This window comes from Mycteria americana, chromosome Z (genome assembly GCF_035582795.1).
Source record: "Mycteria americana isolate JAX WOST 10 ecotype Jacksonville Zoo and Gardens chromosome Z, USCA_MyAme_1.0, whole genome shotgun sequence".
NCBI classification, from domain to species: Eukaryota; Metazoa; Chordata; class Aves; order Ciconiiformes; family Ciconiidae; genus Mycteria; species Mycteria americana.
In genome coordinates this window covers 78,581,174-78,608,395 of record NC_134396.1, presented here as the reverse complement: position 1 = coordinate 78,608,395, position 27,222 = coordinate 78,581,174, and the positions used below count along the sequence as shown (strand labels likewise).

The 27,222-nt window shown below is 39.7% G+C and overlaps 1 protein-coding gene across 3 annotated transcripts in view; it reads left to right on the top strand.

The window, feature by feature from the left end:
* MCTP1 (multiple C2 and transmembrane domain containing 1) overlaps window positions 1–27,222 on the top strand; it is a 290,569-nt gene that overhangs the window by 11,719 nt on the left and 251,628 nt on the right. The window contains exon 1 of one of the 3 annotated variants that reach the window (XM_075526466.1): window positions 8,004–8,048. The exons of the other annotated variants lie outside the window; for them this stretch is intronic. The gene's annotated coding sequence lies outside the window, so the exon portion shown is untranslated. Of the gene's footprint in view, window positions 1–8,003; window positions 8,049–27,222 lie in introns of those variants that run through there. 3 annotated transcript variants of the gene reach the window in all.

Genomic DNA, 27,222 nt, shown 5'->3' with positions numbered 1-27,222 from the left:
GCTGTGCTTGTGATCAGGTGATCACATCAGGCAAAGATGAATAATCCTCTGAAGGCTTGCAAACATTTGATGAACAAGATAAAATTAATGTGCCTCACAGATTCTTTGTGCAGTATATCCAGTTAAGCCATTCAGTACCTTGCAGTTAATGAATATCCTTATCGGTTTCTCACCTTGTGTGAGCTGTTCTGTTTCATATCTCTCATGTAAGAGATGTACATACCTGTGAGACACTTCTTTGCTGCTTCTGATGCGTGTTATTAAATCAGCGGCTAGACTGCCCTGTAGCTAATGATAAATATTTTATGGCGTTAAGTTTTAGACAAATACCAAAATCTTCTGTGTACTGCCAGAGGGGTGAGAACCCAGATGCTTCTGTTGCCTGTGTTTGGTTAAGGTGGCTTATGCTGCAGCTCATGTAATTATAAAAGAAGGAGAACTACAGCTAAAGCTTTTGTTGGTAGCTGTAAGCCAAGTTCTCTTTCCAAGCCTTTTCTACCCACTTCTGGACCCTAGAACAAAGCACACGGCAGAGGTCACTGGCTGAAATGTAGTTTCAGTCTGTGCTGGTTCTCTATATGCTGGCAGACCCAATGCATGGGAAAGAAGTTGAGACTTTTTCCAGAAACTAATTCTTGTCCAGTTTGGACAGGACTTAATTTTCATCTGTGGCGAAGCCCCCGTGCTCTGTCCAGAAAACTTAACTACCTTCCAGGAACTCTTAGATTCTTTTTTTATCCCCAAAGCTAGAAAATTCTACCTATTCATTTAAGCATTGGCTAAAAAAAATCCAGCTGATTCTATCTGGCGAATGGCTCTGGATTCTTAGAGAGAGGGGACAAAACTCTTTCCAGCAGGAAGAAGCAAATGCTGACTTCCTACTGTTGTATTTGCTGGGTGAGGAATGATTATCAAATGAAATTTCATGCACAGCAGAGAGAGAGTCTGAAGATCTAGGAGGCTTGATGAAAAGTAGGAAGAATTATCGAGCTCTGTTAATTGAAGGTAAGAAATGGAGCTTAACCACCTTTCATTTTAAGGACATCCTTACTCTTACAGTTAAAGCCTTATTGCCCTCTTTGGCACAGACTTTTTATATTCTGTTACAGTTTTAATAACTCAATTTTTAAATTTTGAACATTATTGACATTAGATGGGTGTTTTGATGTTCTGCATTACTGTAGTCAATATAGTATTAATATGAAAACGGTTTTATGCCACAAGAACTGGCTTTTGCCATTTGTTTTTTTACTACATTTTTATGAAAATAATGGTAATACCGTGTGGGAATCAGCTGGAGTCCAGGAAATGTGAAGGAATAAATGCATATTAATAATGTAACCCTTGTGTGATGCATAAAAATCCCTCTCTGAGTTACAAGAATGGGGAATTTTAATCTTTATCATGTTTATAAGATCTATATCTAAGATTCAGCTAATAAATGTAGTACAGGGTAACAGTTAATCTTCCCATGCAATTTACGTGCTAAGATTTATGTTACAGTGTTTTCTGTGAGTTAGTGTGGGATAACAATAGAAATAGTCTAATCATGTTGATGTGTTGGAGATCTGCATTTCTGAAATGATCTACAGAATGAAGGGATTTTCCTTTTAAACTTGTATCTACACAGTTTGTTGGGGGGGGTTGGGGGTTTGTTTTTGTTTTTTTTTATACCCCCTCCCTCCCCCCCCCCTCCCAGCAGTCAGATGCTTTGATTGCCTGGCTTTCAGACTAGAACCATATGGTGGATGGCTATGTGGTTCTGTGTGGGGAAGACACACTGGGTGTGAGGCTGTACCAGTATTCAGGCATATAGCATGTTGCGTATAGGATTCCAGATGATATGTTGGGTGTAAGGGACTTAGAAAGGGTTGTTTTGGTGTGCTGAAAGTGGGTTCCTCAGCTTTAGAAAGTTTAAGTGTATCAGTCATCTAATCTCGAATTTCTGTATTTCATGGATCTCTTACACAGGCAGTGTTTCTTAGTCACCTAATGCAGAACTGAGCAACTTCCCTGTTCACAGATAACTTCTTATATTAACCGAGACTAGAAAAATGAAATAGCAATCATCCTGAAAATTATGATGTGGTAGAAAAAGGTATGTTTGTAGTATCATGAATTATACCTCTTTCTGTTTTTCCCAGTAGACCCTTTTTAGCACTATGTCAACATGCAAAGCGCAGCCTTATTTTGGTTCCAAATTCTTGCTTCTTTTACTTTCTAGTTTTCCTTAAAACTTGGAAATTTTGAGAAAATTCTGTTCCTTTCCTGTTAAGTATAAAGTGCTAGAAAAAATTGTCCCTAAAATAACAAATGCACACAAAGGAGCTTTTCAAGGACATTCAAGGTTCCTCTGTGCCCCCAAGGGTGGTATATTGAAGGACAGCGTGTATCACAAGCCTTGTTAAATAATTTCAAATGTTTAGAAGCCTAATATTAACCACAGCTGTACAGTTTTCTGCTTTTTCTGCCAGTGTTCTGTCGTGCTGTTCCTCCAGACAAACATTAACTTCAGGCTTATTGTAGCAATGTTTTGAATAATACAAGCTGTAGTTAGTCATGTATTGCCAGAAGTCTCTGTCAGTTGCAGAACTGCAGACTAATATTGAATTTACTTGATCTTTCTAGCTAGTGTTTTTAAATATGCGTATCTTGGCATTGAAGACCTGCCATACTCTAGATAAACCATTTACTAACAAAAACAAAGTAAGAGCGTAAAAAAGCATGTTTTACGATTATCCCTGCTTGTTTCTGCTTATACTTTTTTTTTTTTGCTGTAATGGTGATCACAAATGACAAAACTCAGGTGGTGGTACATTTTATTATTTAGGAAAGAAACAGCTGCACTTCAACTGAAGGGTTTATTGGTCAGTTACTGTATTGCATGATCTGTGCTCAAACAACAACTTTTGTGAAAATCCTGGTGTCAGTTGCTTTGCTTATAGAAGGAGAAGCAGCTGCTTATAGCACATAAGAATATTCCTATTTTTACAAATGATTGAAAATATCTGGAAGAAAAGGAAGAACTTTTGTTTGTCCTTACGTCAGACAGTACGTGTCTGGGAGCAGGCACTGAGAGCAGTACAGGCGCAGTAGTCCAGTACTCGCCAAGAGGACATACCAGGACCTTTTAGCCACGTGTGTGTAGTACGTCTTCCCCACTGTGATGTCTCTTCTCAGAGCTAGCTCTGGGTGTTTTGTGGGGCTCTTGAACGTCTACAGAAACCTGAGGATTCAGTTGTATGTGAGTGGAGGGGTGAGGAGGGCAAGGGGGAGAGAGATACCTGTGATGTGCAGGCAAGATGCTGCGCACAGTAGTGTATTTTGTTCACTTGTGGTTTAGTAAGTGATAGAAAAGAATAAAAGGTGTTGACATCACTTAACTACAATTAAGTACGGGTTATTGTCTTTCTAAGCACATAGATCTTGATGTATTTATTTCCTTGACAAATGCACTGGAGAATCCATACCAAAATTTTGAGAGTTACTGTTTGGAGAGGTCATGACATCCAGTAGAAAAGGGTCCTAGACAACGCACAAAGAATTTTGACATGGAGTAGTTATGCAAGACAAAGATACTCAAAATCTTTGCAAGTCCCTTTCTAAGGAAAAGGACATCAGTTAGTTGCTTGCTCTGTCAGTCCTTTTTTAGCAAAGAATGACAACTTCATTCTGTTGATTTATTCTGATATGGTTGATGCAATGTGTGTTAGTTTTATTGCAGTTGACATGCTGATGAGAGCCATGGAGGGAAAAAGAGATGGGGTAGTAAAAGTGGGATTATGAGTACCATTCTTGGGATGCAAGGAGAGATGGCCAGTCATGGACAGGTGCTTTGCTCTTTAAGACTGCTGTCAGCTGTTGCTGGGAAATTTGGTGTAGCAAACGAGGTTTGATTTGGTTTCAGAGTTAGGTAAAACAGTGCACGTGTGAGAGTGCATGTGTGTGCATGCATGCATGGAAGAGGGAGGAGAGTAGATGAAGTTGAGGGGAAGACACAGGGAAGATGAGCAGAAACTTTTGTATTAGACAGAAGTCCCTTCTGCTCCTCTCTGTCATTGCCACCCGTCTTCATCGGTGCAATAATTTCTGTACTAATGATTTATGTGCTAATAGCAGAGGCACAATAAAGTCCCAAGAGGTTTACCTAGTGAATTCCAGCAGCTCTTCTGGTAACTTGTTTCCTGGTCTCTTAATTCAAAGTTCTGGATGGAATAGGGGTCCTTCACTGTCCCAGCTGTTACCATCGTCAGTGTTTAATCCTGTTTTATAATGGGCCCATTCTGGACCATTTATTTCAAATTTTGTCATCATCTTAATAGTATTGCAATGATAATGCAGTACTTTAAAGCATCAGTAGCTCTTCAGCCTTTCTGTCTTACTTATGTAACACGCTTATTAACTGTTAGTGTTACAGGTTATGGGTTTCCGTATGTGCCCTGCAGTTTAGTAGCTTGGTAAGGCAGATCTGTAGGTCTCAATTATTAAAACAGTGCAGACTTCTGCTGCGCAAGCGTGTGATGACAGACGGAGTAGTGATGCCAGATTGCAGAAGGGCTGCACTAGTGTGTCAGTGTCACATTATTTGGGTACAGCCTTTAGAGGCTACTGGTCTGTTCCCTTTCACTGCCCAGAATCTGCAGGCATGTTGTCCTTCAGAAGGCACCTGGGAAAGGAGGCAGGAGAGATTTTCTTTCATTGCAACTTTCTAGGGCATCCTGGCTGAGGTAGTCATCATTTGTTTTTTCTGAATTCATTGGGGAATGGAGTGGTTTTCAGCTATATATAGTGCATGATGAAGTCAATATTTCAGCACTTTGAGGTTTGGCAGAAAAAAGGTTTGACATCTTTTATTGACTGAATTTTTTAGGAGCAGGGCAGAACTACAACCCATGAGTTTATTTTTAAAATATGAAAGGTTTATTACCACGTTGCTGAAATCTTTGTTGTTGGGCATAAGATTGAGATATTAGAGACTTACAGAGTAAAACTATTTGACATTATCCTTGTTGTCAGCATTAAGAATGAAGATTGAGATTTGAGAAGGTGGCAATGTGAACATGCTTTTTTTTAACAAATCTTGTTGAAAAGTGAGTTATTTATGACCAGTACATATAAAAACTTGAAGGTTTATATATTGTCTTCTATTTGAAGTATTTGATATTTAGGGAAAAGCTTACCTATCTTGTGAAAAGTGTACGAAATATTTAATTTGTCCTGTGCTATATATGCTTATATCATGTACACTCCTTGTCACCTGGTGATGTCCCTGTTTAAAGGAAACAATAGCTATTGCAGGGCTCAGCCGAGTATAAATTTAGAGTATAAATTTTCACAAAATCCAGGATTGCTACTTAATTCTCATTAGTCAGGTATACTTATTCAGGTCAATGTGTTGCTAATTGTCCAGGTTATTGGATGTGAATTATTTGTCATGTCATATAATTTAATGGAAATCATCGTTTCTGTCTTCATTGCACTGCATAGATGGGAACCTGTAGTTGTATTTCATAGTGTATCTTCAAACTTTCAAAAATTCCCTGGGATCCAGGGACCGGACGCCTGGGGACGGTTCACAGCTGCGTCAGGGGGGGTTCAGACTTGACATTAGGAAACATTTCTTTACTGAGAGGGTGGTCAAACACTGGAACAGGCTTCCTGGAGAGGTGGTCGATGCCCCAAGCCTGTCAGTGTTTAAGAGGTGTTTGTTCAATGCTCTTAATAACATACTTTAACTTTTGGTCTTTAATAGTATGCTTTAGCTTTTGACTTTAAGTTTTGGTCAGCCCTGAAGTGGTCAGGCAGTTGAACTAGATGGTGGTTGCAGAGTGCTTCCAACTGAACTATTCCTATTCCTATTCTATTCCTATTCTAAATTTGATTTTTAAAAAGTGGGAAAAATTGCAAAAGCACTGATGGTAATAACAAGCAAAATACCTTCGTTGCAGTTGTTCAGCAAGACTAGGGGCTTCTGGTGTTCACTGTATTTGTTCATCAGAAAAAGAAGCATTTTAATAAAGTTTTCCTCTTAGCCTGTCAGAAGAATTGCTTTCCTAAATAGAGCTAATTGTTAACTGAGTTGTGATTCTCAATCCACTGTGTTTTAGTTTGCTTAGACAAACAGAAAACCAATGTAATTTCTCCTGTTTGGGAATCTACTGTTGTAACCCATGGGAGAAGAATAAACTAGCGTTATTTATTTATTTATTTGTTTGCTTATTTATTTAATATCAGAAAGGGCCAACCTGCTGTAAGTAACACTTACATTTTATTTGTGCTGCTTGATTGCCTATAATGGAAAAAATGCCTTGAGGCCTAAAATACATTAAAGTGTTGTTTGTTTGTTTGTTTGTTTTCCCAAAATTACACTGTGGCTTCCGAAAAAATAATTGAGCAAAGTTACACACTTCATTTTTTTTCCCATGCGGAAGTCATGCATCAGTTCATGAGCAGTGTCTAGATGAAGTGATTACAAAATGTGAAAGACAAGATTATTACTGGACTAGCCATGATAACAATAAGCAGGAAGAGAAGTCCTTTGTGCTTCTTTGTGGCAGATGTCTAATATTGTTTTCTGCAGTGCAGCTGTAGTTACTGTGAAGGGTAGCCAGTTAGACTACTCTCCTAATAACTCAGAAATAGATTCTGTATCGCCTCAATCATCGGTGCCCACATACAATGTCTGTTTATAATTGGTAAATGTTAAAAAACAGACAAAAAATCAACCCTATCTCTCCTCCTGTCCTGGCTCAATCCCAACAGCTTTCCCTGGTTTTGTAGGTCTGGCTATTATAGTACTTTATACCAACAGGGGGCAAGAATTTATTTGCAATCCAAAATGATTGTATTATGATTAATCTGTTCTGCTTGTCTTTATATGTAAAATATTTCTGGTTTAGAGGTTGACTTCTCTTCACAGGTCTCTTACATTTATCTTTGTTGTATTGATACCAGTTTAAAAGTAGACATGCATGTTGATCTGTGCTGATCTAGTAGTATTTTTCTTAAATATCTTTTAATACTTTTCAGTGAGATCCTCTGAGAGTCCTCCATCTCCTTAAAATGCCAAGAGAAAAAAATCAGGCACGTAACAAGCTGGCCTAGGAATAAGCTACTCTCCAAGTCAAGCAGCTTTCCTGCCCACAGAGGAGCTTTCCAACACAATTACTTTCAACACATGAAACATACTTGCTGAATGACCTAGTAATGGCAGCGTGAGATTAATGTGCTCTGCTTGTAAATACGACATTGCGCTGCAGTTTGGGAAAAATCTTTGTGCTTCCTGAAGTATATGATTTGAATGGAGATAATGTGCCTGTTTTGTCAAGAATAACTAGTTGTGGATTTTCTTACTGTTTCATTTAGGGGAGAGAAATTCTCTGATAATTGGTATTTGAGTTTCTTAGCAGATCAATAAATCCAATTAAAAAGCTTTTATCAGAAGTGCACCAAATTTTTATTTTAAACTTCAAAATGAAATAATCAATTTTTGTGTTATTACCTAGGGATGGTAAGGCACAAGCATATAGGGAAATGAAAGGTTTTGTCCACAGGAGTTTAAGGTGAGATGTAATCTCATAAAATGTGATAGCAGTCGCAAGCAAACAGCAGAGGAGGACAGTGAGACAGTTAAAAGCAGAATAAACAACCATCAGCTACTCTGTTCAGTAATTGCTGTTTCTAAGGAAGCTACTTAGAAACTGACATATGTGATACCTTATGTAAAACTGTGATTAATTTGTTTCCTTGCCTGTCAGTGAAATATGATATATGGAAAATATGCCAGACTTTCCTTCAGGATGGGAAAGATACTGCTAAGGTAATGATGAAACTTTTGATAAAGTAAGGAAAACTGTATTTTAGATTGAATGAAAGCTGGCTTTTCTCCCCAGGGTGTTTGTTTTTCAAGACTGGACCATGTAAAATGGAGCTTCAACCAGTGGAGTGCTGGATCCATCACTGGGCTTGGGATATACTCATTCGTTACACTTTCCCATCTGCCTGCAGGTTCTGGATGCCTTCTGTAGGATCCATTTTGTGCCAGCAGGGTGAGTTAGTTGACTTGAGCTCCTGCAAAATGAATCCGTTTCACTTAGTGGTCACAAAATTGCTTGATCTAATGCACGGGAAGAAAACCTTCCTTGAGAGGGATCGAGAGGGATCACAGATAACTGTAGTCTGATAGTTAGGGCATTTAGGTGGGTGGTAGCTGACGTTACTAAATTCCAGCTCCAAATTAGGCAGAACAAGATGCATTTGAACTTGTCTCAGCTACGTTGTAAGATTGTTCTGCAATGGGACATTGTGTTTAAAGTGAATATGCTACCTCCTCCTGTTTGTTTTCTCTGATGTCCTGAAGGGTAGGCATACACCAAGCATTCCTGCCTTATGGCTTTGCTGAGAGTTCTGGGTGAGAAAATGCTTTCTGTGGAAGTACTGAGAGGGTTCAGACAAGGATGGGGTTCAGAACAGCTCTGTGGTATCGAGTATCTGAAACCTTGATATCTGGAAGGCTTTGCCGGCAGAAATCAAAACGCAGACTTCATGTGTAGCTACATTTAGATGGCACTTGACCAGGGATGCTGAGGGTCTCCATGTCAGTGCTGGATACAAGTTCCTCCAAGTTCAGCTATGTAAGTGTCTCATGAAATTCCTTCAGTGGTACGTTGAAAGACACGACCTTGAGCCAAAAGGCTGTCAAGAATATTATTTGATAAATAGGAGTATAATTTTTTTGTTTGGTTTGGTTGAGAATATTGCATAAGGACTTGTGACATAAAGAGAAAGAATTGGTACGAACATCAGTAGCATCAAATCCCAGAATCTCTAACACTTCAGTATAACAAAAGCATAAGTGCCTGCAGAGATGTACGAGATACACAGGTCACGCTTGGTTCACGCTGCCTCCCTCACCCAGAGATTTTGCTTAGGCAATGCCATCTTCAGTTTGTGTAAGGAATTTGAAATGACCCTGTCCTACAAAAGACTTCCAAAAACTTGCTATCTGCAATCTTTCATCAACCATTTCTCACCTCTTTCGGCTTATTGCAGACTCATAAGATAGCAAAAAAAAAAAAAAAAAAAGTGGCATCACATTTCTGACCCAGTCCGGACAGGATATATTTTTGTAGTCTGTAGTGTTGCGTGTGCTGTATTTAATACTGTATCACTTCTGAATAACTGTAGTCTTTGCTTTTGTGTGCAAACACAAAATGTTTATCTGCCGTTTTTAATATCATCGTTTGTTGTGCAATCAATGATTTGCTACAACAAAGGAGTTGACATAGTTAATGACATAAATTTTTGGTCAAAGGAGAACTTGGGAGGTTTAAAGTGGAAGGTTCAATATTTTTGTGTGTAAAATGCTATGGATTATTTGTAAAAATGAAACAACAAAGCCTTTCTCTCCCCTGTGATCTAGCAGCAACTTGACAGTACATGTGAGCAGGTAACACACAGAATTCATTCCAGAGCCTTTCCACCCAAGAGCTTGCATGCCTTTGATAACCCGGGAACCCTCTTGCCCCTGAGCTCTAATATTCTGTTGTTCAGTTTCAGTGATTCTCTTTCCTTGCCTGCCCTCCCCACCCACTCATCTTAAGTTTTGTTTGCCTTGTGTGGGATTTATCTTCATTTGCTTTACTTTCCGAGTTTTATTACTTCACGTGTGGGTTACCTGAATGAAAATATGGTGAGTGGTTTAAATGTGCGCTTATATTTAAGGTGATACTTGCTTAATATACATGATTTATATTTTTACCACCCCCCCCACCCCCACCCCCCTTATTCTTTCCCCATAGAAGTAAAAAGTTGCATTGACAGTGAAACGTTCAGCCTCTGATGGTCCTAGACTGAGACATGGAAATTACGGTCTTCCTGTTTCAGAGTGGTCCTGTCCTGTGATGCTGCTGTGCACTTGGAGATTTACTGCAGGTAATCTCCTCCTGGTCTGCAGCTGCAGACAGGCTTGATTTACATTGAGTTCTGTCTGTATGCTTTCTTCTTTTTTTCCTTCCTCGTGTGGTTGATCTAGGCAGAGAAGAAACACAGATGAAATGGAGCAATATCATTTTAGCAGGTTATTGAAGAAAAGCTAATTAGCATTTTAATTGTTTTGAATTTTAAGTGGCTTCTGCTTATTCACTATGGGTTGAAGAACTCCCTTCTATGCCTGACCTGATTACATTAATTACTATTCTTAGTGTAGACTGCTTCTATTACTTGGAATTAATTTTTGTATAAGGTTAGATCCTCAGCTGGTGTTAATGGATGTACTTCTGTGATACACAAGGCAGAGGATGAGTTTATGCCTGCTCAGGATTTGGTCTGGGTTTGGTATAATTAAGTCATGCTCTAGGGATACAGGTACAAGGGTGAGGCATTTAGTTCTACCAGTCAGGAATTGCTATCTGAGGAGTCCCTTCGTAGCAGGCATTCACATCCATTAAATGTAGCTCTGTGTGACTTCAGAGTTCTCCAGAGGCAGGTGAGTCTCCTTTGTGCTCATCTGGAAGTACTGCGGTCTGAGCAGCACCCTGCAAGGTTTCTATCAGAACTGGGGGCCTAAAGACAAAGTGGGTCTGTGTCCGAGTGCCCTGAAGAGCTTGTTTTGATTGACTGTTAGGCACTGCCCAGCAGTGAGATTGGGATCCCTACAAAACACTTGGAGAAGCTGTCTTTTACATCATGTGATGGAAAAGAATGTGGTTGTGTCTGCCTCCCAGCACATCATGTTGTAAGAGGTAAAACCTGTCATCCAGGAGTTGGGAGACCTTGATTCAGTAATTTCCTATACAGAAAATGTTGAAACTCTCATCTCCTGCCTCCTGTCAAGCTAGAGTCTTTTCTAGATAGTAATTTTATGTGCTTGTTGTTAAAAGTGTGCTACTGTAAAGGGAAAAAATTAAAGATGCAGTGGCTGTAGAAGGCACATGAGTAAACATGAATCTGTCACCTAGGATCTAAGAACATAGATGCTAATACTTGTTTAATTGTTTCTGGTTTTTTTGGGGTGGGGTTGTTGTTTTGGGCATTTTGGGTTTTGTTTTTGTTGTTGTTTTTTTTTTTTTTTCCCCATAAAGAGTGCTTAATGTGAAATTAAGCAAGTTGGTGTAGGGAACAGAACTTGGTTCACCTTTTTGTGCAAGATGATACTGAAATTTTTAGTAGCCTGCAGGAAAGAAAACAGGGACTGGGCTGAAGGCAAAGCTTGGCTGCAGAAAATAGCTGTCTTACCATTTCGATACCAGTTGAAATGTCAGGTGAAATAGTCTTTGTTTCTTTTGTATTTTAAGTTCTGTATGTTAAAAAAAAATGAAAATACATTTTAATTTTATTTATGACATCACTGAAGTGCTCTGTTAGAAATTGGTGCATACATGTGACATCAGATGCATGCATAACCAATTAATAGTCAAAGCTGTCACCTACTTAATAATAGGTTTTTCCACGTGTGTTTATTCCTGTGTTAATGCTAGAGGCTTGCCCACTTCATTTACTCAAAATTAAAGTATTAACATTCAACAAGAAAAAATTTATATACTCACATCCAACTTCCAATGTTGTCATCACTTTTATAATAAGGCAATGAAAAGTGAGGACTAATTTACCTATTTGCCACGTAAATGTAGGTAATTCTTGATAACTGTTCTTACATGTTTGATTAGGATGTGATACCTGTGATGGTTAAATATTCTTTCCTGTGTGTGCAGGTTATCTAAAAGTAGACAATTCAAGTAACAAGTCCCGTACAATTTAATAATCTTTGCCATCAAATGAAGCTTGTCCTGTCATGGATGAGTAGTTTTCTTTTCTAAAGTATTTTGCTGAAGGCAGCCTGTTTAAGTTGTCACTTTAATGTGTTTCAGCTTAGTGTTTGTAAAAGGTGGATGTCTGTAATAAACCTTTTATTTTTTTTTCCTCCAGTTCTATGTGGACAGCTACTCATTTGGGTGAGGCTTTTTTTTTTCCTTTTAGTATCTAGCTTCTCAAATTTTTATGTATTTTTGTATTGTATTTTATTGGAGGAACATATTGCTGTCTCCTTGTTTAGACTATCATATTGCCTCTCTTACCTGTGTCATGATTAACAGCCTTATGGCAATTTCAGTTGCTTGCATATAACAGACAATATTTGTAACATTTGTATTTATCTCTGTTTTAATATGATTTAGCAGTGGAAACTAGGGGAAAAAACCAAAAAAACCCCAACATACTCCTTCCCCCACCCCAGCAATATGTGACAAGCCAGCTGCTGACTGACAAACTGTATGAGACTTCTGAATTGCTGTTGATTTATTTTTAGAGTCTATTTCTTGCTCCTCCTGGAGAAACTTGGAGAGAGTCACATTTCTTTTCATCTGTGGGATTATGTACTATTCCTAGCCTTTCATGACCCTTCTATATCCTGATGAAGTGTCCACTAGGTGATCGAGGCAGCCCAGATACAGGTTTTTGTGGTGTTTGTGCTGCTTGGCACCATCCTGAAAATGCTAGAGCAGCACTGAGCAGCTCGATGAGCCTGTTCTCGGGGGTGACGTGTTCAGGTAGCTTTTACCTGCCCCAAAAGCTGCTCTTTGTGGAGCTGTGTCAGATGTTCTGGGCATACTTACTTTCCAGTATAATTAGCAAATATTGAGTCATGATTAAAAAAAAAAAAAAAGAATAGCAATGTAGAATATCTCAGAAAATCTGCCTTTGCAACCATAGTAGCAACCGAGACAAGCAGGCAGGCTCTGGGGCCTGCTGGCTACTGCCATTAGTGTTCAAACTGATCAGTGACTTTCAGTGCCTATTTTCACTTCAGATGCTGGAGCAAATTCCTTTCTCTGGTGTTACTGGTTGTAGAAGTGCACGTGCTTAGGCTCAGACAAACGCGGCTCCTTTTTCTGCAACTGTTTTTTCCAATGTGAGTGCAAGAAGCCCTCTTGTGCCTCCATCCTTGCCTGTGAATCTATCCCTCTAGAGCTGAGGTTCTGTTTCAGAGTGTCTGGTGGTTTGCTTGTCTGAGGAGCCAAAGCTGGAGGAGAAAATTGGTTCAAGGAGATCTCCATCTGCCTGCAGATTTCTCTAGTGGCAGTTCTGCATCCTTGGCAGCCAAAATTTGGCCTGAAGAAGTACCCCTTATGTTGGTTGTTACTATTTAATTTTAATGGGGGAAAAAGATCATTCTGTTCTTGGTAACAATTTTTAATGCTGGTAATAATGCAGTAGACAGAGCCAAACTTAATTTTGGTCTGAAGTTTTTTATAGGGTTGGGGTGGAACTTTGAGCATTTGGTATGGAAAACATTGAAGAACAATAAACAATTCCATGCTGCGATTTTTATTGAAAAAAGTACAGAACTTAATTTTGAAGAGGAGTTGCACTTGGAAATATGACGGTAGATAGCTTGGAAATTTGGAATAAAGCTAACCTCTTTGTTTTTGACTTGGGGTACCTTTAAGCAAGAATTCTAAAAATATGGAAGAGTGGTAAGTAAGGACAGGTCAAAGCTACTATATATTGAGAAACAGAAAGTACAGAGATTAAGACATTTTTTATCCAATGACCGATGAGGATTTGTTCTGAAGGCTGGACATTTCATCTCAATAAATTCAAAATCATTTCATTTTTAGGTCAGAGCTGAACTGCAGAGTTAGATTAAGCTCCCTAATTTATTCCTGTGTGAACATTCATTACAAAGCTTTAGGAAAAAGGCTATGGCTTGTAAGGAAGAGCTGAACTAAAAATATCAGAGAAACAGTTCAATCTTTTGTAGATAACTTGCACTAGATAGCAGTCATCTATTTTTTTTCTCCCAATTTCATAGATATTTAAGCATCATGAATTTCATGTGGCTTTATTGTACCACCAGTTACAATGTTCTTTTATTCCTCAGAATTTCAGAATCTCGAGTTTTGAAGGAACTCTGCTTTTGTTTGCATCATTGTTTTTCTACCCAAATGTGCATGGGTTCTTTAGCTGGTTTTCAGGGTGTCAACACTGTTGCTGAAGTGACATGTTGTGGTGAATGATTTCTTCTTTCATCCCCATTTTATTTATGACTTAAACAGTGTATTTAAAAAAAACCAAAACAACCCACACTTTTTTTTTTTCCACTTAAAATATAATCTGATATATTATGCAAAATTAATTGCAAACAGAAGCAAGGAAAGTTGCATGCTGGAGTTGCTGAAGTACTGCAGGTCTTGTCTAACTAAATATGTTGTTTCCTGTTTGTATCTAGTGGATAACTACCTAAGTAAGCATAGTCACCACTTAAAGTGTATATATTTTTGATACATTTTCTTGTTTGCACTCTGTGTTATAATGATACTAATTAATGAATATGGTACTAATGTATCAGAATGCAGAGTTTGGAGTCATAGGTTTTATTTTTCGTTGATGAATATCAGGTGACTGTTGCAAATAATAAATACTAAGTATCATGGAGTTTTTACACATTCTTTTAAGATAACATTACATGGCAAATGCAGTAGTAATAGATTGCAGCAGACAAAATGAAAAATAATTAAAAACTTTTTTTTAGGAGAAGTTTTATCTTTAAATAGTTTTATTTCTCCAGGGAAAGTATTTTCACACTACCTACCCCATTCACCCTCACAGACAGTGTCTCCTTTTCAGTACTGATTGTGAAGCCAATAACTGTTTTTACCTTGGATCAAGGATATGTGTGTACCAAAAAGCCACAAATGTGTTACCTCAAAAGAAAAGTGATTTTTTTTTTATGTATTACACCAAGCATGTGCATGTGATATTTGTTAAAGTTCAGTATGTTTGATGCTGAATTTAAAAAAGATACCATATAAAAATTTTTGGGTAGTATATGTACTGTCTTTATTCCCAGTGAAACTGTGATACCTGTTTAGATGTGCAACACTTTTTAAACAGGGGTGGTTTGTTTAAGTTCTTATGTCCGTGTTTTAACGTTTCAGTAGGAAACCTGATTTTGAGAAGTGTTCAGCGACTTGTATTACAAATGGAGCTGATGAGGGTTCTGAATTTCAAAAATCAAGCTGCTTATTTAAGCTCGGAAATACAGACGTGTCTGACTTAGGCATTCATTTTGAAAATGCCAGATCTTGTGTATAATTTGTACTCATTGTTAGGCAGTACTTCTGCTTAAAAAGAAAAGTATTCTTAGAAAATTCTGTAGCTGATCCAAAAGATGTTTTTTCCTGCCTTGGAGTTTTAACCCAGAAGATAAATAGGCAGCCCTTGGTGCTAGCAGGGCTTGCACAGAGATTTTTATTTATTTTTTTTCTTTTAATGCAACTAACTGTTTAGTGAAAATGCAAAGCAGTAATGGATAGAAGAATGAGGAGTTATCTCAGCAGTTTGGTTCATATACTTCACACAATCATAAACTTTAATCAGTTACTAGCAATTTTTGCATCCTGTATTTGAACGAGGATTCTGTTATGAGGAAAATTAACTTTGGAGCAGCTGCTCCAATTAATGTATTAAAACCACAGCATAGAATAAGAAGGCAAAAGGTTGTGGCAGGATAGTGGCAAGCAGAAGATAATGTTTTCCAGCATTGCATCCACACCACTGTTTTGCACCTGGAGCTGCTGGTTTGTTATGACCCTGGTGAGAATGGCACTCTGTAAAATTATCACTTAAAATGCCCTTTATTGGAGCCAATGCTCTTAGGAAAAAGGGTAGTATAGGTAATTTTGCATCCCTTCAGGTGCTGGGAACCCTGAGTTGTGTAGCACTGGACGGGCCTGCCGTCAGGGTGGGATCCTGTCTGTGGAAAAATGACATGACATTTTGGTCTTTTGAGCCCTTAAAGAATTTTCTTGAAAGAAAACAACTCTATTCATCATTTCTGTTATCAAACAAGAAATACGTTCCCATGAGAGCTTGTTGCTGCGCTGTCAGATAAAGACAAGGCCAGGCAGGGGGTGAAATGGCTGGTACAAGGTGGGAGCTGCCTGCCGTCAGCCCCGCTGCTGGCAGCTGGCCACGCTTGTCGTGCGGCAGGGGAGGCACAGAGCGCAGGCCGGGGCTGCGCAGGTGAGCTCCGCTGTGCACCCCTGGCTCCCGGCGGTGCAGGGGTCTTCGGCCAGGGTCACCAGGCACATGAAGTGCCGTGCACGGAGGTGATGGGCTCTGGTGGAGCCGTTCGTTAACCCCGGCCCTTGGCATCGCCTTGTGACTGTCACACCGGTCTGAGAACAGTAGGTGGCAGGGGATAGATACTCCTCGAGGTTGTCAGCGTTCCTTTTCACTTTTGCAGATACACTTCAGTGGAAGAGCGTTTCACAGCTGCAGGCGTACTGACTTTCACTTTCTCTTTATTTGTTTTTGTAAGAAGTATCCTTCAACAGATGAAAGAAGCACGAGTGTTGTTTAATGCTGTCGCAGCCATTAAACAACAATTAAACAAACCACTGAACAAATGCAGAGGGGAGGGCTGGGTCTCTTTTTGGCCACTCAGTGCATCCTGAGCTGTTTCCTGCGCTCGCTACAGCTTCCATTTAAATTGAGACTGGGAGAGGTGTCTGTGTTCCCGTATGAGAGTGACCACTAGCATCCAGTCAGGACTTAGGGGCGAGAGGTGTGAGAAGAATCCATCTGGCCTTTCCCCTTTCCCCCTATACTATTCTGTCTTTCCTGTGTTCTATTCCTCTCCTCGCTTTCCCAAAACCTCTGTGAAAAGTGCATAATTTACTTTGAGCTTGTGTGAGGATGGAAGGGGAGGAAGGCTAGCTTCAAGCCTTGGTATACTTTGTGTGTGTGTGTATGCAGTAAGGCCAGTGCGTTGGGCAGGTTTTATTCCTTCCGTTGCATTTTCTCCTGCCTCCCTCTGCAAGGTGGACCTTCAGATCTAGAATGGCATGTCTGCTGTCTGGGAGAGACCAAGCTGGGTAACAGGTCCCAGAGGATGTCTCTATTGGGGGGCCTGGTGACGGATGGATTTTGCAGGGAGTAGTGAGGGAAACTCCTTGCTGGCAACAGCGTGCAGCAGCTCCCAGGGAAGGGAATGCTCTGGTGCAGGGTGCGGAGCGCAGACCGCAGGGTGGACGCTCCTTCCTGGGGGTGCTGGACTTGGGGTCTGGGTGGGACCGTGCGTGTCTGGGGAGGAAAAGGCAGTGTGGAACATCATGCTCAGGAAGCCTGCAGCAGCGCAGCCCGGCAGGAGCTAATGCAAGATGAGGCCAGAGAGCATGTCCATACCTGTGTTGGTGTGTGGAGCAGCTCAGAGGACTGTTTCATAATGAAAAAAAGAGAAGCGCTGTTTACAGTTTTTGAGTTCCTGCTTTGCAGTCTTCTGTGGCTGTTTCAAGGCTTGACTTGCTTTTTAAACATTTTCTTTTCTTTACCACAGGGGGGCCAAAGGCTTTCCTTCCTGCTTGCTGGTCAGAAATATCTTGAAGCACTGACAGCCCTAACATGGGACATGTTATCTGGACCAGCTTTAGAGCACAAGTCCGATGAGAAGCGGCTGAGGGAACTGGGTTGTTGAGCCTGGAGAAGCGGAGGCTGAGGCGAGACCTTATTGCTCTCTACAACTACCTGAAAGGAGGTTGTAGAGAGGTGGGGGTCGGTCTCTTCTCCCAAGTAACAAGCGATAGGACAAGAGGAAATGGCGTAAGTTGTGCCAGGGGAGGTTTAGATTGGATATTAGGAAAAATTTCTTCACTGAAAGGGTTGTCAAGCACTGGCACAGGCTGTCCAGGGAAGTGGTGGAGTCACCGTCCCTGGAAGTATTTAAAAGACGTGTAGATGTGGTGCTTGGCTGTGGGACATGGCTTAGTGGTGGACTTGGCAGTGCTAGGTTAACAGTTGGACCTGATGACCTTAAGGGGCTTTTCCAACCTATATGATTCTATGACTGTAATATTGCATGAGAAGTTTTGAAAAAGTCTTTGCAGGGAGGTAAGGGGCTCTGCGTGTAGAAGAGGAAAGGACAGAGGAAGAAAGAGCCAAAAGGAGTTATTTGTGTCTTTCTTCCCTCTAGACTTTCAGGTATATCCTCAGCTATTCTCCTCTTCCCTGGGATGCCCAGCTTCCCAATATGTGACCAGAAATTTATTTTTAGAATAAATTAGTTGGTACAGGCATTCCTGTAGGAGAGCAAGATAGATTTTTACATGGTTCTAGTAGCATACTCTAAATAAGTAAGAATGGAAACAAAAGGTTACTGAATCCTACTTATTACACTTCTAAACTTTTATGTTGTTGTTATCTCATTTCTGAGGAATCCATATCCTGATTTGAAAAAAAGTACCTCTTAATCCAGTCTTCTGGCTGTGACTGTCAGTTACTTAAAGTCTTTTAAAATTCAAGTCCTGCTGTTTTGCATTACTATAATGGGATCAAGCTGTTACGATGACTGGTGCCAGTTCCTGGTGAATCCCCTGCACGTGAGGAATTCCTGGGTGCTGAAGGCCCAAGGCACCGTCAGCTGTTAAGTCTGTAGCACAAGAGATGTTTGCAGAGAAAAAAAGGTGCATAGGTAGCTGTGTATCCTGGCAGCCCCTGCTTTCCTGAATGCTCTTCTTGTCCCACAATCAGGCTGCAACTTCATCTTAAGACTGCTTGGAGCAGCAGTGTGGCTGGTGTGGCTAGTCCTGAGCCAGAGTGGTATAAAGTTAGTGATCTGCATGTCCTTTGTCTGACAGATCCTGTAGCACATTCAGCTTGCCAGTCAGGAGAATCTGGTCTTAAAATTCACTTTGTATTTAAAGGTTGTTCTTGCACCCCCAGAAAACGTAAACTCATGCTGTCTACATGGAGCTTACTAGCCTGTGGACTAGCTGCTTTGTATGTGCGTGCAAGATAATTGTTAAAGGTGTACTGTGGAGCACACTTTCACTGTGTCAGTGGTGCTGAGAATTGTCAGGTTTCTTACTGTTATAAAAATGGAGCATTCCTCTTAAAAAATTGTTACATGTTTTGTCACTGAGAAGACCAAACAAATTGCTGGGAAAAGCCAGATATCAAGACAATTACCTAGAAACACATGGAGCAAAATTGCTATCCTGTTGCAGCATAGATTTAGAATTACAGTAACCACTGCAGGCACAATGAGTGCTCTAAGAACTAATTTAGGGGGAAAAAAGGTAATCATGCTTTTATTGTGAAGTACAATATTGTCCTTGAATGTTCAAGAATGACTCATGCTTCTTAGAGTTACAAGCTTAGAAAGTGTGAGTGTGAAACTAATGTTTTATTTGGATGCATTCTGAGGCTTCCTTTTGACCTTCAGGAAACATTCATTTCTCCTGAATCTTCAGACTCAAAAGCACAGTGGTTATTAAAAAAAAATTAAAAAGTAATGAAAAAGACTTTTTTTTACCTGAGGTTTAGTATTTCACTGTGATGTATTGATTCTAGGAGCTCTGAAGAAAACCTCAGAATATCATGAGACCTGTGATAAAAATTGAGGCATCTTTAACACTGAACAAACATGTGGTACATAGGATCCTGTGTGGTACAATAGAGGAAATTCCACAGTAAACTGTGAGTAAATGCGAGTCGACAGACTGAAGGTATTTTAGGATCTTCTTCAAAGATACTCATGAAAATCTTACGAGTGAGGTGAAGCTAGTGTGCAAGTAGAAAGCATTTAGTGGAATAAAACCAAAATACAGATCGGGGTGAACTTTCCAATGCATTTTTGTGGCTTTTCATGCCAAAACTCTTTTTCTCATCTGGTGTAACCTTTAAATTGGAGCTGTCTCCGCTGTGTCTTTGTTCATAAAAGCAATAATAATGTCCTAAGGACAGAGATAGAAAGTCCTCATGCAGCTGCTGAGGTTTTCTGTGCCACCAGCTATCATACATTGCTCGTGGGGGAGTTCTGGCTTCCCAGCTATCCCTATGGCTCCTGCTGCACCGCACCTGGGAGGTGGAGTGGTTCAGGCAGCCCAGATCCCTGATTCATGTGCATCTCTAACCTGAAGGTAGTGCCAGGGCTCCACTCCTCACACCCTGGTCCTTGGGCCATGGAGTGGAACAGAAAGGAATTCCAGCTTTTCTAAGGGGAAAAAAAAGTTTCAAAACACACACAGTAGAAGATTTCCTCAGCTAAGCAGGAGGAGAGGAGAGAGATGGTGAGGGATCTCTGGTAGGAACCCTGTTTATAGGAAATCTCAAAAGTATTTGTAAGTAGTTTCCAAATTTTCCTTCTGCACAGTGGCCTCACATGGTTAAGCACACAAGCACTTTTATTTAAAGTCCATTTAAAGTGCTGGCTGAAGTTCATGTAAGTCCAGTTGGAGTGCTAGCTTGAAGTTCATATAATCTTTCAAACTGATGGTGTTGGTATGTCCAAGGTCAAAGGTTAACAGCCAAGTTTTCTGTTTCTCAGGTGATTTCTGAACGCAAAGCTACAGATGCTGCAGAAAACTGCTAAAGTTAAATATTTGTAACCATTAACTAAACTAATGTTAACGAATGGTTAGATTGTACAGTAGTATTAAGCTACTGCATGTGATCTTGTTAAAAGTATCTGAGAAAAGCCGGTTAGGTTCTGAATTTTTTTAGTTCTTGAGGTTTTTGGTTTGTTGTGTTGGGGTTTTTTTCTTAACCAGGTGTTAGCTGTTGGTTGGTTTATCTTGGTTCATTTATCTTAAAGCATGAAGTGACTGTTAAGAAGGGGACAGGAGGGAAACTAAACTGGAACTATTCAGGTTGAAGTGACTTATCAAAAGGTTTATGGGTAAAAAATGAAACAAATATTCAATAAAACTTTTAAGGAATGCAAAGATCACAGTGCAGCCACACATAATAATAATGTGAGCTGCAAGGAGTCATGAAACCATAGAGGGATAAATTTGTATATGCAAGCACAGCATTTAAAAAAAAAATACTTCTGTTCATCACATGACCTGTATTTTATGTATGTGCTTGCTGGGTTCCCTGCATACTTAAAGAGCTGTGCAAATAATACAAGTGAATATGTGGGTATGTATATGTATCATGTATGATGCTTCATGCCATTGCACACTTTGTATGTGGTCTACACATGCACTGTAAATGGAAGACATGTAGTTAGGAGGCGCTGGCAAGCCAGAATAGTGGGCATCACAGAAATAACAGAGTCCAAATTTCTGGTCTAAGCTTGTTTACAGCTTTAGAATTTATTTTTTTTTTTAGTTTAAAAAAAAATGATATAATGCAAATTCTTTCTACCCTTCTTTAGACCTGAATAGCTATCTATTGCTTGGAGCCCTGTGGGATGTTAGTAGGAAAACTCATGAGTCAAGTATTTCTTGAGTAAGATCCTGTTAATTTATAAAGAATGTGCAACACTCCCTTCTGTCCCTCCATTTTGCTGGAAAAAGTAGGAGCAAAAAAAAGAGACAATCTCCTTACTTACAATTTCAGGCTAGCCCTGCTAGCCATTACTCTTCCCAATTCTGTATTGGCCGTCACCTTGGCTTTCTGTTTCTGTGATTGCTTCTGCCATACACACATACAGCTGCATCCAAATCAGTTCCTAGCTTCTGTGCTTGTATTCAGCCTAGTCACGTGGCATTTGTCAAGAGTCTCTAGAGCTGTATTTTTCACAGTTTTGGCTAATAAATGTCAAACTTCTCTTTCATTTAACAGCATTGAATGTTGCTATTGGATTCTCAGCTTCACCGAGGCTCCTGGCTGCCCACGGATCACAGGCAGCCACAAGCCTTGGTGAGGCCTTGCATCATTCAGTATGACAATGCCATATGCTTGCAAGTGCAGGAAACACTCAACAAAGCAAGTACCCTAAAGAAAAACAGCCTACCTCCATATTTGGAAAAATCACTGTTATGTTGTTGCAAAACTGTTGCAGAAGTACAGCCAACTGCAGCCAGTGAGGATAACAGAGCGTATTTTATATTACATTTTCAGTAGGCTGAGGATGTTTTCCTGGGTCAGTTAATATACGTCAGCTAACAGCCACTTATTAAACCACAATAAGTCTAAAATATTTAAGTGACTGGTATGTACATCTGTGAGAATAGAAAGAAGGAAGAACTGCTGAGCAAGACAAACTTGTCTATTCAGTCTGAGGAGAGTGAAAGGATTGCTGATGAGGCAGCAGAAAGCATGGAGTAGAAGGACCAGCAGCTCTGGTGTACGCTCGGAAGCTTGGAGAATGTCTTTTGCTGCCCTTTCCTGGTGATTGGGAATGGTGGAAACAAAGAATAGACTCTATATCTCAAAAACCATCCAAGTGAAATGCTACTTCTGTTCATTTGTTGTTACCGATGCCTGTATAAATATCACGTTTGCAGAGATGAGTGTGAAGAGACTAGAGGGACCAGAGATTAACTTGTTTTAATAGAGAAATGGACCTCTGAGAACAACTCGGGCATGAAGGAAAGGGAGCTGCTCAGGTTAGTGGCTAATACAAACTCCTTTTCAGTGTCCCCTTAACCTGGTTCTTTTCTTCCTTCTCACACCTGACCATTGCTCAGAAACTTCATACAGTGAAAGTAATTGAATATTTTAGATTCTAAAAACTTTACAAATCACTCCATAGATTATGGTACATGTTTAGGCCAAGGACTGAATGAAAGACATTTTGTTGTTTTATTGATCAGCTGTGGAGTTGAAGATTTTCAGGCTATCTTAAGGCTTCAGGGTGGTAAGTTCGTTGTTGTTAGTTTTTTTTTGAGGTTGGCTGCAGCTATCATTTTCTTTTCAGAGACTAGGAGCCATAATTTAATTTTTGTCATCTTTATCTTTACTTCTTGCTGAATATAAGACGAGTTCCAAAAAGATTTCAGTGTGTTGCATAGGCACTGAAATCAAAGCAGTAGAACAAAAACCCCAAATTTCTCTACCTACTTCTTGTCGTCTCTTTCCCCTAGCTTTTGAAGATGTATCTTTTGATGCTTAGAGGCATATTTCAACCTAGTATGTTCTAGGGCAGTCTGAGGAAAGGATGTATGGCTTAATCTTCTACCAGTCTCTTTTGTGCCTGTGATACAAGGCTGTTTTGCAGTCTTTTGTGCAGACTAGTTTTGAACCACAAAGAGGTTGCAAGCAAGGAATGTTATTTTTCAAAAATAAAACTAAACCTTAAACTTTTAATCAGAACAACAATGTAAAATTGCTATAACTATCTCTAGCACAGATACTGGACCTCCTTCATCTATTCAGTCAAAATGTTTGTGTTAGTTTGTTCCTTTCAAGGTTAGGATGGTTTGCATGTTTTCAGACATTAACAGATTTTTCACATGGTGGAAAAAGGAAAATAATGTCATGTTTCTTATTTTAGTTGATACCAGCTGGCCATGAGCAATTTTTTGTGTGTATTTGTGATTGAAACTAGCAAAATAGATGTTTTAATGAGCCAGGTCAGCTGGAGGAGCTGATTAGGTCACGCTGCCCTTTCTGGATTTGAGCTTTTTGTTCAGCAAAGTATGGCTGTGTTTTTCCCAGTGGTTTTGAGCAACATTATCTGATTTGTACATTCTGAGGTATTTTCACTTCAGGATCACTAGTTACACATCAAGGGCATATTTTTTTCCAGTTACTTTATAGGATCTTTTTTTTAATGTATACCTTTCCAATGTCTGCAGAGTAATGCAGATTGCCATAGGACTCGCTGTAGTTAGTTGCTTTCTATAAATGCTGCTGCACTATTTCTGGCACTAAAAAATAATTGTGATGCTTTACAAGGTGACAGTTGACTCTGGCTGCTGTATACTAATGTGGAGAGTATGGAAGATATCTGTATTGTATCCACGAATATGACTCATTTGCCTAACTATTCTTATGTTGTGGGTGGTATAAATTCAAGGGGTTAACTCTTGCTTCAATCTGTCCATCTAGGAAAAGGAGCGGTGAGGTAAATTGTTAAGTCTTGCACTACTCTTTAACCACAGACACAATACGGTAGTAATTGGTCAAAATATGTTTTCTGTCCTAAAAGTGAAGCTGGATATTTGAAGCAGCAAAGCATGAAATTGTGAGATTTGGTTCTGTTGAAGATTACTGATATAGATATGTATCATGCAGTTTTGGCACATAAAGCCCAGAAGCTGTTGTGGTGTGGTAAGGTAAGTAGGGACATAGTGTTTTCCTGTACAGGAAAACACCTTTGCCCTGTACAGTGGGGCACAGGACAGAGACCCTCAATGCTATTACAGAGTGGAAACATCCATTTACTCTGAGACATGCTTATGTTTGGAGGGGAAAAAAAAAGTTCTGCCTTGAAAAGCACTAATGACCTTGTTCACGGCAATCTTTGGACATAGCTATACTGTCTCCTATTCTGGAGTTGTTGTAGTCCTGCCAAAGTAGTTCAGATCTCTAGGCTAGGCTCTGTACATCCTGAGGAAGGTATGGGCAAGTCCTAAGAAAGGAGAAACTGAAAGATAGCTTAAATCATGAGTGCAGACCTTCTTCATTACTTTCATCAGAATCTCTAAGTTCTGTGTTTCTTTGGATAAACAAGAAATGAAAACATTGGGTTTCATCTGTGCAAGTGCAGGAATGGGTCAGATGAGTACTAAGGCAGTACGGATCCTTCTGAAGTAGGCAGGTCAGTAAGAAAGAGCGGTGAAATTCAGAGAACCCCTCCATGAACGAGAAGCCATGGGACTGTTGGTGAAGCCTCTGAAGACTTCCTTTTAGGAGGAGCCAGATAAAAGAAACAGGGTGTGTGATGCAGTCTGACCACTACAGATCTTTGGTTTTCTATTAAAGCAGAAAAATTAGCTTTTAAACGACCTTCATAGAATGGCATTTAACTTAGTCTTTTAATCCCTGAAAAAGGGTTATTTGTTTGTTTCAAGTACTAGTTTTGTAGTTCCTCAACATCCTTCTGTGCTTTCCAAATGCAGTGTGTTTCAGGGTGGTAGCTGAGAGTGGTGAAGCAGACAATTTGCCCCTACCCCCTGAATTCAGGCTACTTGCTGAAGAGGAGGGTTTCTAAGTTAACGGAGCTCTGTTGGCCATGCTGTGGATCAGGACTCTGGGGAGATGCGTACAGGGCTGTGGGGTGTAGCACTGCTGCCCTTGCCTCCTTCTCAGCACCTCCCGCACTGGGGATGATGACTCCCAGAGAAGCCTTCCTGACCTAGACTCCGGTATCTGTTATCTTTATTCTGCTTTGGCATGTCTGTCCAGCAGAGAGGGACCGAAGTGTAACATATGAGAAACATGCTCAGAATTTATTGTGTAAGCGAGCACTGTCACTAAATGATATAAATTGCTTGTCACAGGTCAGCACATACTTCTACTAAAGTATTTTACATAGGTTAGCTGATTATCAAGCAAAAAGTGTTTGCATTTGCTAATATGTTAGCGTGCTTTTGTAATGCAAAGCGTTACAAATAAGCATTGCATTACAAATAATTCTTACAAATAAAAAGCTTAACTTGGATGGCAAGCAGGTGTTAGTGATGTTAGCTTTGTTTACCCTTGGGAAAAGGTGGATATAGGTGTGAAACGCAGGCAGCATACCAGAGCCAAGTGAGTGTGAGCTGAAGTTGAGGATAAAATTTCTTTTTCAGAGTGGACTTGTAGCGAAGCATCCTTTTTCTGATAACTGTGTACATTTATTTAAATTTGCATTTCCTCTCAGACTGCACCAGACTTGTTAAATTCTGGGTTTTACAGATGTCACCAATGTTTTGTGGTTTATTCCTCGTGCCCATCTAGAGTGGAAAACTTTCCAGAGGGAATGTTGTTAAAACAAACAGAAAATACCCTTGTGAACCCTTCTGGCTTTCACAAACTGCAGTTTGAAATTATCCCACCTGTTGTAGTAGGCATAGCATGGCAAACCTGTATTGTCTGGAATTTCAGGTAATTCAGGCATTTTTGGTTGTAGATGAATTATTTCTATTCTTTTCATTACATCAATGCAAAGTTATGGCAACTATATTTTTAGGTACATACATATTAAGTAAAGGAGGTGACAAAAGTAGTTTTGATTTTTTTTCTTTAATGTTTTTTAACAAACTGGCTGAGGCTATTAAGAAAAGTCAGAAATAGGTCTGCGTGGCACAAACCAGAAGAAAGCAACTTCCTCAACCACAAAATTGAAAATTTACTGCCAGTGTGAGAATGAATCAGCATAAGAAAACTCCAGATACTACTTAAGAAATCAAGGCAGAAGGATACCTACAAAGCAAAAAAGATTTTTGTCTGTCTAAAGACGGGAGCACAGATGGAGCTGTCCCTTGCTGGCTTCTAGACTTCTGTAATCTGTTTTCGTACCTGTGTGGGTCACACACAGGTCTGGAGTACCATGACAAAGGGCAAATGAGCAGATGGGCAGTGGGGAAGGACTTTGCTTTTTTCTTTTGCAATGATACTGTTGCTTTCCTCTTCAGAAAACAAAGCTGTGTTTAGTAAAATATTTTATTTGCTTATTAGCCATTAAAAGATGCTACTTTACAAATGCTGAGTTTTAGCTCAGTATGGGACAGGATGCTTGGTTTGCTTCTGTGACGTTACCTAACTTCCTAAACTTGGGTTTGCTATTTATGTGAGGCAAGGTATGTGCATTAGATGCTCCAGTTCTGGTGTTATGTCAGGTCTCCCTACCTTCTGGCTCATAAAGTATAAGACAAAGATCGACAAACTTTATCAAGGCATTATTAAAGGACAGGCAGCTTAACTAATGTTGTAAAGAAGTTGTCAGTTGAAGTATTATGCAAAAAAGATGTGAAAGAAGAGAAGAAGCCACCGTACCAGCTTCTGGTGATTGTATTTTCAAATTTCACATAAATCTTTTGAGAGGCTGACATTTTTAACTACTGCAAACTTTATCTTTTAAAGCTCTAATTTAAGCATTAATCGCGATTTTAGTGGACCACAATTTAACATTTAGTGAATTCTCTGAATAGCTATCCTAGATATCAATTTCCTTAAAAACTTTTTTTCTTAAAAACTTTGAAGACCAAATAGGTCCAAATTGATGTTTACAGATTCTGGGGTGTTTTCACATACTTTTTGTTTGATGAAGATCTTTCTAGGAGCAAAGAAGTGGAGGAAGAATAGGAAAAAGGTGAAGAGGCAGAACAATCTGGTAATGTGAAGCACCAAGCAGGAATAGAGGGTAGTAGTGGAAAGTATTCCCTTTTCTATTTGCCAAGTAATGCAATCTTTCTAGGTGATTGTCAGGGTGCCAGAGAGAGAGTGCTGTGTTCCTGGTCTTTATATGGTCTCTCCGGGAATGTGTTCTTTTAGACTCAGGCGCCCCCCCTTTTTTTTCCCCCAAGGATGAACCCCATACTCATAGGCTGGGTTGTTGGTTTCAGC